Source organism: Hibiscus syriacus, unplaced genomic scaffold (assembly GCF_006381635.1).
Source record: "Hibiscus syriacus cultivar Baekdansim isolate YM2019G1 unplaced genomic scaffold, ASM638163v2 tig00110578_pilon, whole genome shotgun sequence".
NCBI lineage: Eukaryota > Viridiplantae > Streptophyta > Magnoliopsida > Malvales > Malvaceae > Hibiscus > Hibiscus syriacus.
In genome coordinates, this window is record NW_024062789.1 from 768,252 (window position 1) to 784,482 (window position 16,231).

Below are 16,231 nucleotides of genomic sequence, written 5' to 3' on the forward strand. Positions count from 1 at the left end.
AGAAATTGTCCAAACCTTCCACAGTATAGACCTCAGCAGTAATCTTATTATTTTATAAATTTTTATATTATATGCGATTCAATTACTCGAGTACATATTTAATAATAACTATTTAAATTTAATTATTTAACTATAATGATTTAATGATTTAACTTTAATGATTTAATAATAATTACTTTAATGATTTAACTTTAATGATTTAATAATAATTACTTTAATGATTTAATGATTTAATGATTTAATAATAATTATTTTAATGATTTAATGATTTAATAATAATTACTTTAATGATTTAATGATTTAATGATTTAATAATAATTACTTTAATGATTTAATGATTTAATGATTTAATGATTTAATGATTTAATAATAATTACTTTAATGATTTAATGATTTAATAATAATTACTTTAATGATTTAATGATTTAATGATTTAATGATTTAATGATTTAATAATAATTACTTTAATGATTTAATGATTTAATGATTTAATAATAATTACTTTAATGATTTAATGATTTAATGATTTAATGATTTAATAATAATTACTTTAATGATTTAACTTTAATGATTTAATAATAATTACTTTAATGATTTAATGATTTAATGATTTAATAATAATTATTTTAATGATTTAATGATTTAATGATTTAATGATTTAATAATAATTACTTTAATGATTTAATTTTAATAATTTAATAATAATTACTTAAATGATTTAATGATTTAATAATAATTACTTTAATGATTTAATGATTTAATGATTTAATAATAATTACTTTAATGATTTAATGATTTAATGATTTAATAATAATTACTTTAATGATTTAATGATTTAATGATTTAATGATTTAATGATTTAATAATTTACTTTAATGATTTAACTTTAATGATTTAATAATAATTACTTTAATGATTTAATGATTTAATGATTTAATAATAATTATTTTAATGATTTAATGATTTAATGATTTAATGATTTAATGATTTAATAATAATTACTTTAATGATTTAATTTTAATAATTTAATAATAATTACTTAATTTTAATGATTTAATTTTAATGATTTAATAATAATTACTTGACTTTAATGATTTATATTTACTGATATAATAATAGTAAATATATTCGATTCAATTACTTTAATTTGATACAAATAATTAAAATAAGGATTACAACTCTTGTCGGTGTCGGGGTGTTGTTGAGTAATAATGTCGAGGCCCACGTCGGTTTCGTTGTTGTCGTTGCACTTGTTCAGGAGTTTGTTCAGCATAACCAACCTGCTCATTCATCGAGGGCATAGGTTCTGGTGTTGTAAATACATGCCCACCACCACTATGCTCTCCCATCTGAGGACAAACACTCGTACTTGTGATCATAGATGTCATCTGATCAAAATCATTTGTTGCCCCAAACATAGGAGGGAACATGAGTGATTGATGAGGAACATGCTGAGGAGTGTAGGGCGTAACACCAGAATCACCAACCATTTGACTAAATGATCTTGTGTGATCAAAAGATTCTGGTGGGATATATCCATTGTCTCTTGTTCTGCTCCACGGTGAGAAGAACTCCCACTCCCACTCCCAGTCCTTCTTGGTTTCTCGGGTTTACCGAATTTTTTGGTATACTCTATAAATTGTCGCCTTTCTCTGATCGTTGTCAAGAACGGCTTTCCATGTTCCCAAAAATAATTCAGGTAATCCGAACTCTTGAAGTCAAAGTCATCTGGTTGTATGGGAGTGAGCGTTGGCAAGTATGAACCCCTGTTGTTCCAATGATTGATATGGTTAGCATGCCTCACCGACCAATCCTCACCGACCCTACCCCGCCCATCTAATCGATGGAGAGCATCATGATTCTCTGGAATGACTGGAATATGTTGGTGGAAGCCGAACTGCCTCAACACTCTATCGGCAAATTGGAACTCCACAAACATGAAATGGATCAATGGTGTAACAGCACACCAATATTCACAACCCTCTCAGACATGTTGCGGTACGCACGACATAATTTCTTGATCATGGTACGGCCTCCAAATAAACTATAAAATAAAATTATATAGTTATTATTTAATTAAATAATTATAAAAATCAACAAATTAATAAATAACAATATTATAATATAAACATAATAAAAATAAATTCACTTATTAATTTTATATACCTCAACTTTGCATTTGATGTCAATCTTAAACCTAAACTCTTTCACGTTGTTGTGCGCCAACCCCGTTCTTTCTATTTTATGCCTCCATCTGTATACCAATCAAAATAAAATTTTGTAATTATTTTTCATTTACAAAATATTTTTTATTTAATTAAAGATAAAATATTTTAAATCAATAAAATTACCTTCCGGCAAGAGGAAAGTCAACTGCAGTTCGGCTAATCGGTGTTAACCATGGAATTCTGTACCACGCCCACAATTGTAATAACATCGTGCATCCGCCGATTTCAGTCGTGTACGCATCATTAACAATTAATGATGCCTTGCACATCTCGCGATACAAGAATGCCAATATTGCTGATCCCCAACTATATTGACGGGTCATAAAGAAGTTCTCCAAAAACGGAAGATATTGTATATGGACAAGATTACTGGATTTATCTGGCATCAAGATTCCGCCGATCAAACGTAATATATATGCTCGAGTTGCATATATAATGTCTCGCTCACTACATTGTGGATCGAGCTTAAACTCATTTGCCAACCAGGATAATCTCAGCCGTGACCCTTTTGCTACATCTTTGTCTGGTACCTTCCCAAGGTAACGCTCACATATTGCAAACATGTCAAGATCTGTATTTCCAACCACTGCCATTCCATTTGTAGGAACCCCTAGTTGTAAAGCCACATCCTCCAAAGTGATCGTACATTCACCACATGGAAGATGAAAAGTATGAGTTTCTAGTCTCCACCTTTCAATTAATGCACTTATCAAACCGGGGATCAACCGAAATTCTCTTACAAAAGCAACATCATAAAAACCCACTGTTTTCAAATTATCAACAATACGTTGATCTGGCATCTCACAGTTGATAAGTCGAGGACGAAGGACTCGTTGTTCGTCATCCTGCAATTTAGTAGTCATTGTAATTAGAATTAATACACCGTTCTCAAATAAAAAAATAAGTCGATCATATTACCAGTTCTCCCAAATTACTCGAAATGTGTCGACCATCTAGCCTCAAAAGAACATTTTCTTCGGCCATGTTTCAACAAATCTAGACAAAAAAAATTAAATATTACACTCAATTATTACATTGTTTTATTCAAATAATCAATTGCATGTTATCTACTTTAATAAAAAATAAACATCAAATATAAAATGATCCCTAATTACTATTTGCTTCTCAACATTTTCAAACTTTGCAATTTAATCACTAAATTTATAAATTCTTTCAAATTTAACCAATTAAGCATATTAATACTAAATTCAAGCATAGTATACCAACTTTTTATAATTTACTCTAATTTCTTAAATTCCTCAAATTTTGCAAAACGATCCCTAATTACTATTTGGTTCTCAACATTTTCAAAGTTAGCAATTTAATCCATAAATTTTAAATTCTTTCTAATTTAACCAATTAAGCATACTAATACTAAATTCCAGCATAGTATAGCAACTTTTAATAATTTACTCTTATTCCTTAAATTCCTTAAATTTTACAAAATGGTCCCTAAAACTTTACAATGTTCCAAAATGGTCCCAACCTTATTTCAAATTATGTAACAACATATAAATTATTATTTCATAGTGTAACAACATATAATCACAAAATTAATAAACTTATGAAACTAAAATTATGAGATCAATATGAAACCCTAAACCTTTAAAACAAGAATCAAATGAGATATAAGGCTTGAGTTTAAATTACCTCAGGCTATGCTTTGTGATCTTACTGCTGATCAATCTCCCTCTCAAGCTCTCACTGCTTCTGTAATTGTGAATTGCCTCAGCCCCAAACTCTCACATTGCCTCAGCCTCAGCCCGAGCATCTCTTATAAACACATTCGTAACTCATCCATATTTATTTGTTAAGAAGACGCCGAGCTATCCAGCTTTCCATGCAAAGACGCCGAGAAATCCTTACCTAAATGTAAAGAAGACGCCGAGAAATCCAACAGTTGCATGCCCCCCACATGCAGACGTGCAGGACCCCCACATGCAGACGTGCAGCCTTGCAGGACCCAGGACCCGTGATTTCTCCTTGCAGAACCCGTGCTCTCTCCTTGCAGAACCCGTGATTCCCATCAGACGACAGGTGAAGACGCCGAGAGATCCACCTTGGCATTCCTTGTAGCATGCAGAAGACGCCGAGATATCCCACAGGCCAATTGCTTGAAGACGCCGAGCATTCCCATAGTTTCATAACCCGAAAGACGCCGAGAAAGCAATCATGGAAAAATTAACCCTAAAAACGCCGAGATATCCAAAGAACCACATTGAGCACTGTATATTTCACCCCATTTGGGGAAATAATAGGCAAAGGGCATTAGTTGGCGTCTTTCGGGTTATGAAACTATGGGAATGCTCGGCGTCTTCAAGCAATTGGCCTGTGGGATATCTCGGCGTCTTCTGCATGCTACAAGGAATGCCAAGGTGGATCTCTCGGCGTCTTCACCTGTCGTCTGATGGGAATCACGGGTTCTGCAAGGAGAGAGCACGGGTTCTGCAAGGAGAAATCACGGGTCCTGGGTCCTGCAAGGCTGCACGTCTGCATGTGGGGGTCCTGCACGTCTGCATGTGGGGGGCATGCACGTCTGCATGTGGGGGGCATGCAACTGTTGGATTTCTCGGCGTCTTCTTTACATTTAGGTAAGGATTTCTCGGCGTCTTTGCATGGAAAGCTGGATAGCTCGGCGTCTTCTTAACAAATAAATATGGATGAGTTACGAATGTGTTTATAAGAGATGCTCGGGCTGAGGCTGAGGCAATGTGAGAGTTTGGGGCTGAGGCAATTCACAATTACAGAAGCAGTGAGAGCTTGAGAGGGAGATTGATCAACAGTAAGATCACAAAGCATAGCCTGAGGTAATTTAAACTCAAGCCTTATATCTCATTTGATTCTTGTTTTAAAGGTTTAGGGTTTCATATTGATCTCATAATTATAGTTTCATAAGTTTATTAATTTTGTGATTATATGTTGTTACACTATGAAATAATAATTTATATGTTGTTACATAATTTGAAATAAGGTTGGGACCATTTTGGAACATTGTAAAGTTTTAGGGACCATTTTGTAAAATTTAAGGAATTTAAGGAATAAGAGTAAATTATTAAAAGTTGCTATACTATGCTGGAATTTAGTATTAGTATGCTTAATTGGTTAAATTAGAAAGAATTTAAAATTTATGGATTAAATTGCTAACTTTGAAAATGTTGAGAACCAAATAGTAATTAGGGATCGTTTTGCAAAATTTGAGGAATTTAAGAAATTAGAGTAAATTATAAAAAGTTGGTATACTATGCTTGAATTTAGTATTAATATGCTTAATTGGTTAAATTTGAAAGAATTTATAAATTTAGTGATTAAATTGCAAAGTTTGAAAATGTTGAGAAGCAAATAGTAATTAGGGATCATTTTATATTTGATGTTTATTTTTTATTAAAGTAGATAACATGCAATTGATTATTTGAATAAAACAATGTAATAATTGAGTGTAATATTTAATTTTTTTTTGTCTAGATTTGTTGAAACATGGCCGAAGAAAATGTTCTTTTGAGGCTAGATGGTCGACACATTTCGAGTAATTTGGGAGAACTGGTAATATGATCGACTTATTTTTTTTATTTGAGAACGGTGTATTAATTCTAATTACAATGACTACTAAATTGCAGGATGACGAACAACGAGTCCTTCGTCCTCGACTTATCAACTGTGAGATGCCAGATCAACGTATTGTTGATAATTTGAAAACAGTGGGTTTTTATGATGTTGCTTTTGTAAGAGAATTTCGGTTGATCCCCGGTTTGATAAGTGCATTAATTGAAAGGTGGAGACCAGAAACTCATACTTTTCATCTTCCATGTGGTGAATGTACGATCACTTTGGAGGATGTGGCTTTACAACTAGGGGTTCCTACAAATGGAATGACAGTGGTTGGAAATACAGATCTTGACATGTTTGCAATATGTGAGCGTTACCTTGGGAAGGTACCAGACAAAGATGTAGCAAAAGGGTCACGGCTGAGATTATCCTGGTTGGCAAATGAGTTTAAGCTCGATCCACAATGTAGTGAGCGAGACATTATATATGCAACTCGAGCATATATTACGTTTGATCGGCGGAATCTTGATGCCAGATAAATCCAGTAATCTTGTCCATATACAATATCTTCCGTTTTTGGAGAACTTCTTTATGACCCGTCAATATAGTTGGGGATCAGCAATATTGGCATTCTTGTATCGCGAGATGTGCAAGGCATCATTAATTGTTAATGATGCGTACACGACTGAAATCGGCGGATGCACGATGTTATTACAATCGTGGGCGTGGTACAGAATTCCATGGTTAACACCGATTAGCCGAACTGCAGTTGACTTTCCTCTTGCCGGAAGGTAATTTTATTGATTTAAAATATTTTATCTTTAATTAAATGAAAAATATTTTGTAAATGAAAAATAATTACAAAATTTTATTTTGATTGGTATACAGATGGAGGCATAAAATAGAAAGAACGGGGTTGGCGCACAACAACGTGAAAGAGTTTAGGTTTAAGATTGACATCAAATGCAAAGTTGAGGTATATATAAAATTAATAAGTGAATTTATTTTTATTATGTTTATATTATAATATTGTTATTTATTAATTTGTTGATTTTTATAATTATTTAATTAAATAATAACTATATAATTTTATTTTATAGTTTATTTGGAGGTCGTACCATGATCAAGAAATTATGTCGTGCGTACCACAACATGTCTGGGAGGGTTGTGAATATTGGTGTGCTGTTACACCATTGATCCATTTCATGTTTGTGGAGTTCCAATTTGCCGATAGAGTGTTGAGGCAGTTCGGCTTCCACCAACATATTCCAGTCATTCCAGAGAATCATGATGCTCTCCATCGATTAGATGGGCGGGGTAGGGTCGGTGAGGATTGGTCGGTGAGGCATGCTAACCATATCAATCATTGGAACAACAGGGGTTCATACTTGCCAACGCTCACTCCCATACAACCAGATGACTTTGACTTCAAGAGTTCGGATTACCTGAATTATTTTTGGGAACATGGAAAGCCGTTCTTGACAACGATCAGAGAAAGGCGACAATTTATAGAGTATACCAAAAAATTCGGTAAACCCGAGAAACCAAGAAGGACTGGGAGTGGGAGTGGGAGTGGGAGTTCTTCTCACCGTGGAGCAGAACAAGAGACAATGGATAATATCCCACCAGAATCTTTTGATCACACAAGATCATTTAGTCAAATGGTTGGTGATTCTGGTGTTACGCCCTACACTCCTCAGCATGTTCCTCATCAATCACTCATGTTCCCTCCTATGTTTGGGGCAACAAATGATTTTGATCAGATGACATCTATGATCACAAGTACGAGTGTTTGTCCTCAGATGGGAGAGCATAGTGGTGGTGGGCATGTATTTACAACACCAGAACCTATGCCCTCGATGAATGAGCAGGTTGGTTATGCTGAACAAACTCCTGAACAAGTGCAACGACAACAACGAAACCGACGTGGGCCTCGACATTATTACTCAACAACACCCCGACACCGACAAGAGTTGTAATCCTTATTTTAATTATTTGTATCAAATTAAAGTAATTGAATCGAATATATTTACTATTATTATATCAGTAAATATAAATCATTAAAGTCAAGTAATTATTATTAAATCATTAAAATTAAATCATTAAAATTAAGTAATTATTATTAAATTATTAAAATTAAATCATTAAAATAATTATTATTAAATCATTAAATCATTAAATCATTAAATCATTAAATCATTAAAATAATTATTATTAAATCATTAAATCATTAAAGTAATTATTATTAAATCATTAAATTTAAATCATTAAAGTAATTATTATTAAATCATTAAATCATTAAATCATTAAATCATTAAATCATTAAAGTAATTATTATTAAATCATTAAATCATTAAATCATTAAAGTAATTATTATTAAATCATTAAATCATTAAATCATTAAAGTAATTATTATTAAATCATTAAATCATTTAAGTAATTATTATTAAATTATTAAAATTAAATCATTAAAGTAATTATTATTAAATCATTAAATCATTAAAATAATTATTATTAAATCATTAAATCATTAAAGTAATTATTATTAAATCATTAAAGTTAAATCATTAAAGTAATTATTATTAAATCATTAAATAATTAAATCATTAAATCATTAAATCATTAAATAATTAAAGTAATTATTATTAAATCATTAAATCATTAAAGTAATTATTATTAAATCATTAAATCATTAAATCATTAAATCATTAAATCATTAAATCATTAAATCATTAAATCATTAAAGTAATTATTATTAAATCATTAAATCATTAAAGTAATTATTATTAAATCATTAAATCATTAAAATAATTATTATTAAATCATTAAATCATTAAATCATTAAAGTAATTATTATTAAATCATTAAAGTTAAATCATTAAAGTAATTATTATTAAATCATTAAAGTTAAATCATTAAATCATTATAGTTAAATAATTAAATTTAAATAATTATTATTAAATATGTACTCGAGTAATTGAATCGCATATAATATAAAAATTTATAAAATAATAAGATTACTGCTGAGGTCTATACTGTGGAAGGTTTGGACAATTTCTTTTTGAATGCCCTTCACCTCTACATAATCCACACCTCTTCGGTTGGCCTTTCTCTCTAATATGTATATCCATACTGGTATGAATACGAGTAGATTCTGGTCGACCCGTTGGACTTCTACGAAGTAGTGGATTTGGCAACCATTCATCATGATCGCGATTGTCCCAATAAGATTCATTTGGGATCGGTCTGAACTCATGGTTGTATATATTTAATATCCTCTGTAGGTGAAAGCACTCATCAACATAAGTGTATGAATTGATTCCAGTATGCATACATGCAGCGACTGCATGAGCACACGGATATCAGCTTCATCACCATGGAACATGGCATCATCCTCAGCCAAAAGAGGTTCCTCAGTTTCTTCATCTTCACTGGAATCTTCAAGTATTTCTTCCCAGCGGTTTTCAGCATCATACTTTGCGGCTCCAGATGTTCCACCAACTTCATTTGCGCTTTCCAACATCGCCACAAAGCTGTTCATCGACCTATATGTTGGGTTATCGAAATGACTCTCGAAACCCATTTGAGATGAAGTTTCAACCGCATTTATTGATGACCCAGGCACATTAGATATATTACACAACTCAACAAATAACTCAATAATTGGAATATTTGTTGAGTCATGTAATTCAACCATAGTTATAATATCATCGTCTTCTTCAAGTGGTACTGCAGCATACCTGACCGGATTGGGACATACCATAAATCTGTACCTCAAACCATCAACTTTAGCACGTATTTTTCTTTCTATCCTCTCCTTGATCTCTGCAAATGTGATGTCCCTTTTAAACATCATATTTATAGGTGTTTCAGACTGAAAAATAACTCCGACCTCATTTTCCATCATATGTCCATTGTAATGGACAATCGTGAAAAATTTGTTGCTCATTTCTCTACACGTAAAAATATAGATATTCAGAATAAATTACATTAATAATGTAATGAAAATTAATTATTTACAAAACTATAAATAATAAATATAAATTATGTTAACAATTGTTTTATAAAAATAATACTTAAATACATTATTATTACGGTAAAAATATCAGGATTACATAATGAGAATTTTTTTCCCACTAAATCAAAATAAAAATTCTAATAATTATTATATAAAAATACAACTAAAAATTACACGAAAATTTAAATTAACAATAATACTCAAACTTAAATTTTCTGTATACCTAATCATCAAACTTACATTTTCTAATTTTAAATTATCATTAGTACTCTAAATTACATTACTATGGTCTCATGAACAAAATTTAAATGTATCATTCTCCTAACATATATGAGCATTCTTTCAACACGAAAAAAACAGAGTTCGCATGGGAAACGAGAAAGAACTTACGTGTTTTTGAACGATGTTAAACCAAAGCTCGAAAAATTACTGAACCAACAAAAATCTCCAATATCACTTCAAGCAGCAGCTTCAATTGAATCTAATGCAAAAAAAAAAAAAATCCCTCACTTGCTTCTGTAAGTTAAAACCAACTGCATGCAATGAAATACAATACCCACCCCTATTTTATAACAAGTAATTGAAGACTTCGAGTAAATTATTAGTCTCACGCTTCAGACGAATCTCACGCTTCGGACACAAAGAAGACAGGCGCATGCAGAACGAATCTCGGAAGAAGAAGACGCCGAGATATCACGACCACCTGCAACCAAATATTCTCCATGTATAGCTTAAGACGCCGGGAAATCGAACGCCCCTGTAACCCTATTAACTAAAGACGCCGAGCACTCCTATTATTATATTCAACTGTTAAATCAACTCTGCATGCATGCAGAGATGAAGACGTTCAGCCCCCAGAATGCATGCACGATTCAGAGAGTAATGCAGAGATTCCGCCAGACGACAGGTGAAGACGCCGAGAGATCCACCTTGGCATTCCTTGTAGCATGCAGAAGACGCCGAGATATCCCACAGGCCAATTGCTTGAAGACGCCGAGAGATCCACCTTGGCATTCCTTGTAGCATGCAGAAGACGCCGAGATATCCCACAGGCCAATTGCTTGAAGACGCCGAGCATTCCCATAGTTTCATAACCCAAAAGACGCCGAGAAAGCAATCATGGAAAAATTAACCCTAAAAACGCCGAGATATCCAAAGAACCACATTGAGCACTGTATATTTCACCCCATTTGGGGAAATAATAGGCAAAGGGCATTAGTTGGGGAAAAAAATATTCCCCACATGCATTATTCTGGCATTTTTGCCCACATTTGTGTAAGCTTTTTTATCCCTATCTTTATGTTGTCATTATAAGTATTTAAATTTATAATGAACTTTTATATAGGTAAATTTTCCGTACAGATGTGATATTCTAACAATTAAATATATTGTAATCACAAAAATATTTAATAATGTTATCATTTTGGTAATTAGAATTTAATAATCACTACAATCTCTAATTCTAATTATCAACGACCCCTATGTTTACAAGTCAGTAGTAGTCAAAATAAGATATTAGATCATCCCAATTGTTTGACAGCAACCCGCCCTCCGAAGCAACACCTGGAAATTTAAGGGTAAAGTACACAAATAGTCTCTAGGTTATTAAAAGTCACAAAATGGTCAGTCGATTATTCATATGTTTCAAACTCGTATTTTTCATTAAAAAATTGGTGATCTTCTGAGCATGATATTTCTTTGTTGATGGGGATATGATAAAATTTGATCTTATAATTGTTTGAGTAGTATTTTGTGGATCAAGTCTCCGCTTACATTATATCGTCGAACTAGTACTTGAAACATTATGCAATCCAACCAGTGCTCGAAAGGAATGACAGTGCAATAGACATCATTAAAATATTATTTTATCATATGTCAGCCAGTAGGTTAAAATTTATTTCAGACAACCGTCAATTTTTGGCAGAAAATGATGAGGTTGAACATATGATAGTTGGGTGATCATTTTGTAATTTTTAATAATCAAATGACTCAGTAGAATAATGCTCTATAGTTGAAGGGTCATTTTGTAGTTTTTAATAATCGAATGACTCAACTAAGTAATATCCTATTGACATTTTGTGTATTTTATCCAAATGTTAAATAATCTTTTATTGGGTGAATCCTTGATACTTCATTAGGTGGTTAACCAAGTTAATGACTTGCAAATTAATTTATGATTATTTTAATAATTATTGTGATTAAATTTAAGTCCAAAATTCGAAAAAGAAGTCCAAAACTCGAAAAAATTCAGAGGTGAGTGGTGAATTTGTGGTCGGCATTGGGACCGGTTATTTTTACTTTATTTTCTTTAGAAAGTTGTTTTGTGTGTGTATATGACGAGATATATAAAAAGAACGAAAAGAACAATGAGTTTTGGATGTTGAAAGTCAAAATTTTCAACTGGGTTGGTTCAATTTTTCAACTGGGTTGGTTCCGAGAACGTTGACATCCTAATGATGTTTTTTTGTTAAATTATATTATATGTCCTTAAATTATGATACTCATTTTAAATTGGCTTAAAGATTTTAACATTCTATCATCCTTAAACTATGCTTTCATTTTAAATTAGCCCCAAACTTTTGAACACACCAAATTTATTCTCCAAACTATAACCCTCATTCTTTAAATATTCTAATTTCAACTTTGAAGTTTTGAATGATTTAGGGGGACATTATTGCCATGTACAAAAGTTTGGGGACTAATTTAGAATAAGGGTCATAGTTTGAGGGTGAATTTGAAATATTCAAAAGTTTAGGATCAATTTAGAATGAGAGTCATAGTTTAGGAATGAAATTAAAATGTTCGAAAATTTAGGGACTAGTTTGATGATGTATGCTGCAATTAACTCTTTGTTAAATAATATAGAGTGATTATATGATAATGTATGTTATTATTCTTTTTTAATTATTGATATCGTATAAACACCATATAGATACAATTGTTGAAACCTAAGACTTCTATGAAAAATGACTCTCCTTAACTACTAAGGTTGCTTGATGGATTCTATTCTCAGTGGCGGAACAAACATTTTAGTTTGGAGGAGTCAATTATCGAAAGTAATTTTAATAATAATTTTATCTATTAAATATCATATTTATATGTGATTTTATTAAATAAATGTAGATCTATTAGGGTTTTTTTTTTATAAATTATCGACTAAGATTTTCTTGGAAGAAAAATAAAATGAAATTATAGTAGTAAAATTTGACAATAAAATTGTAGATGAAACACCTAAAATATTGAGAAAATTAATAGAAATTTACCCTTGTTTGTAGAACAAAGTAAGAGCCTAAAAGTGTTTAAAATATTATGTGAGATCGTTGAATTTTTTTAATTTTCATCTATTTAAATCTTGAAGAAAAATCAAATTTTGGTATCTAATTTTTCTTATTTTATTTTGTGTGCTCCACCCTTGATGCTGAATTGTGGGGTATCTATGAAGGCTTGAAGCTGGCTTGGGACCTAAAGGTAAATGCAATAATAGTCGGACAGTAAGGAAGCTCTCTCGGCGGTTGGTTGGGGGCAGACCTCGGGTGACAATTCTCCGTTGGTGGCTCATATTCGTGAGCTAGTTGCACGGTGTTAGAATTTTGACATGGTTTACACCCCTCGTGACTGCAACCAGGTGGCAGATGGGTTGGCTAAATTTACTTGGTCACTGCCTTTCGGCCTCCACTCTTTTCATGTTCCTTCTTACATGATCGGTGATCTACTTCAGAAGGATTACCTCGCTTCTCTGACTACTGTTAATTAGGCGATTGGCTTTGGCTGCTTTCATTTTTATTTAAAAAAATATTTTTTAGTTTTAAGCTATAAGAAATAAAAAAAATTAATAAACAAATTTAGATACATATATTTATGATTTTTATGTATTACAATTCAAATTGTATATATAAATTTAATTTAATTTATAAACATACAAGTATGTATATATATATTAATAAGAGATTTTAACAATTTTAAGAGAACAAAACATTTTTTTCCTAAATATTTTAAGTGAGATAAATAAATTTTTTAAAATTTTGAAAGGTCTTATAATAATTTCCTCAATTTTTGATGGGGCTATGGCCCCTTCTAGTCCCGTGTTGTTTCATCTCTGTCTATTCTAACAGTATTACCCTCTGTTGTTGTTGTTTTGCACAAAATAATTATTAATTAATATTTAGTTAATTAATGATTTAATTTGCAGTAAACATTACGACAACGAAAAATTCACTAATTTTTTTTTTGATAAAATAAACCATTTGATCATTTATAATTATTGAATTTCGAGATTTGAATTTTTTTTATCATAGTGGGAAAAGGATCTTAACTAGGATCAAAATTGTTAGGTTGAATAATTGAGAAATTGAGAAATTGCAAATTCATTGTTTGTTAGGTAAAAGCAATATTTATAGTATGAACATGAAATTATGGCATCGAGAAGTGGCAACTACATCTCACTCCCTTGATATAGCTAATGTTTTAGGTTGCGAAGAATCATCGAAATGGATGGCATCATACACTCGTCATCAACAAATTTCATTGCATCAGCATCATTTTTAGAAACGATCGTAAAATTTTATGTTAGGGACGAACTTTTAAAAATTTTAAAAATGAACAAACTTATAAATTTTTTATAATTTTAAGAGATAAAACCATATTATCAATTGGAAATATAAAAAAAATCTAAAATATATACTAATTAAAATAATTTCAGAAGTGATCATCGCATCCGTCCTCTTTCGTACTATCCTGACCACATTATTACAACTGATTCAATCAGATCATTAGCTTGACTTTAACCGCAGCTGCTGATTGTGGTTCACAGGACTAAAAAAGAAAACGATACGCTGGGCAGATTTGCTGTCATGAAAACTGTAGACACTCATTTTCGCCCGGAGTTATTTTGTTATATATATATATATATATATATATGTATGTATGTATGTATGTATATAGTAATATAGTTTGTGAAAATGTTTTTGACAAAATATAATATATAATTTTCAGAAAATGATTTTCGAAAATTTATATATTATATAGTTTTTGAAAATATTTTTAAAATATAATATATAGTTTTGAAAACATTTATATATTGTATAGTTTTTAAAACATTTTGAAAACTTATATAGTATATAGTTTTTAAAACATTTTTAAAATATAATATATAGTTTTAAAAATATTTTTTGAGAAATTATATAATATATAGTTTTAAAAACATTTTTTGAGAAATTATATAATATATAGTTTTAAAAACATTTTTTGAAAACTTATATAATATTTTTAAAATATTTTGAAAACTATATAACATATAGTTTTGAAAACTTTTTTAAAATATAATATATAGTTTAAAAAAATATTTTGAAATATATATATTATATAAATTATATTTAGTATATTATTATTATTATTATTATTTTATTTATTTATTTTATTTTATTTCATTTTATTTTTCTTTTCTAGGTCCAATGTCTTGGTCCGGTTCAAAGTGGTCCAGCAAAAGTCTAATAGTCCACAGAACGAGTCTGAATCAGCCCAACAAGGAAACTAGGGTTTCCATCATCCCAGTCAGGCGCCGCAGGAGGGGAACAAGAAGATCGAGAGCCAGTCAAGGGATGTCACAACGACGCGAGATTTTCGACCGGGGAAATTGGGACTGATCCATCCCGAAATCCCCGGTCAACGGCAAGCACGTTACCATGATAATCGGAGATAGCAAACGGCCGGTGGTGGGTATAAATACCCCACCACCACAGTGACCAGGGGAACGGTATCGACGACGAGTAAACCCACCATCGAACATCACAAAAGCCATCGTAGAGCCACAAAACAAAAAACCTCACGAGAACCATCACAGACCGAGAACCAAGAACCTAACAACAGTATCACACAGAAAAACACAACCATCATCACCAAAACAACTCAAAAACAGTCTACACAGAAACATCAACACAGTGCCAAGAAAACAACATAGCACCAACAACCAAAGGCCGAAGCCCCACAACAAACTAAGTAAAAAACCAAAACAAAAACGAGGATATCGTCTAGAGAGAGGAGCGCGCCGGGAAGTCGAGAAAACTCATCGGAAAAGGTATAAGCCGAAGCTTTGAGGTAGATCTACGTCGGAGGGGGATTTTATTGAGTGTTTAGGTTTCGATTTTGGCTTGGGGGCGTTGAGGCGGCGGCAATCAGTGGCCGGGGTTCGCCCGGGTAGCTTGGTCGAGAGTATTCTCTCGTTTGGGAGAGATGAAGGCTTTGAGAAAATGTGAGAATGAAAAGGGAAAGAAGGTTTTTGGGTATTTATATACCAGGGGTCTCTTGGTAATAAGAAAAAAGTTTAATTCTCTTCGTAGTCCCCCAACGTTCGAATCGCATTTCATTTTAGTCACTATATGCAATTTGGCCACTGTATTTTCAATTTATTCAACCCGGTCCCTTTTTATATTTTACATTTTTGTGC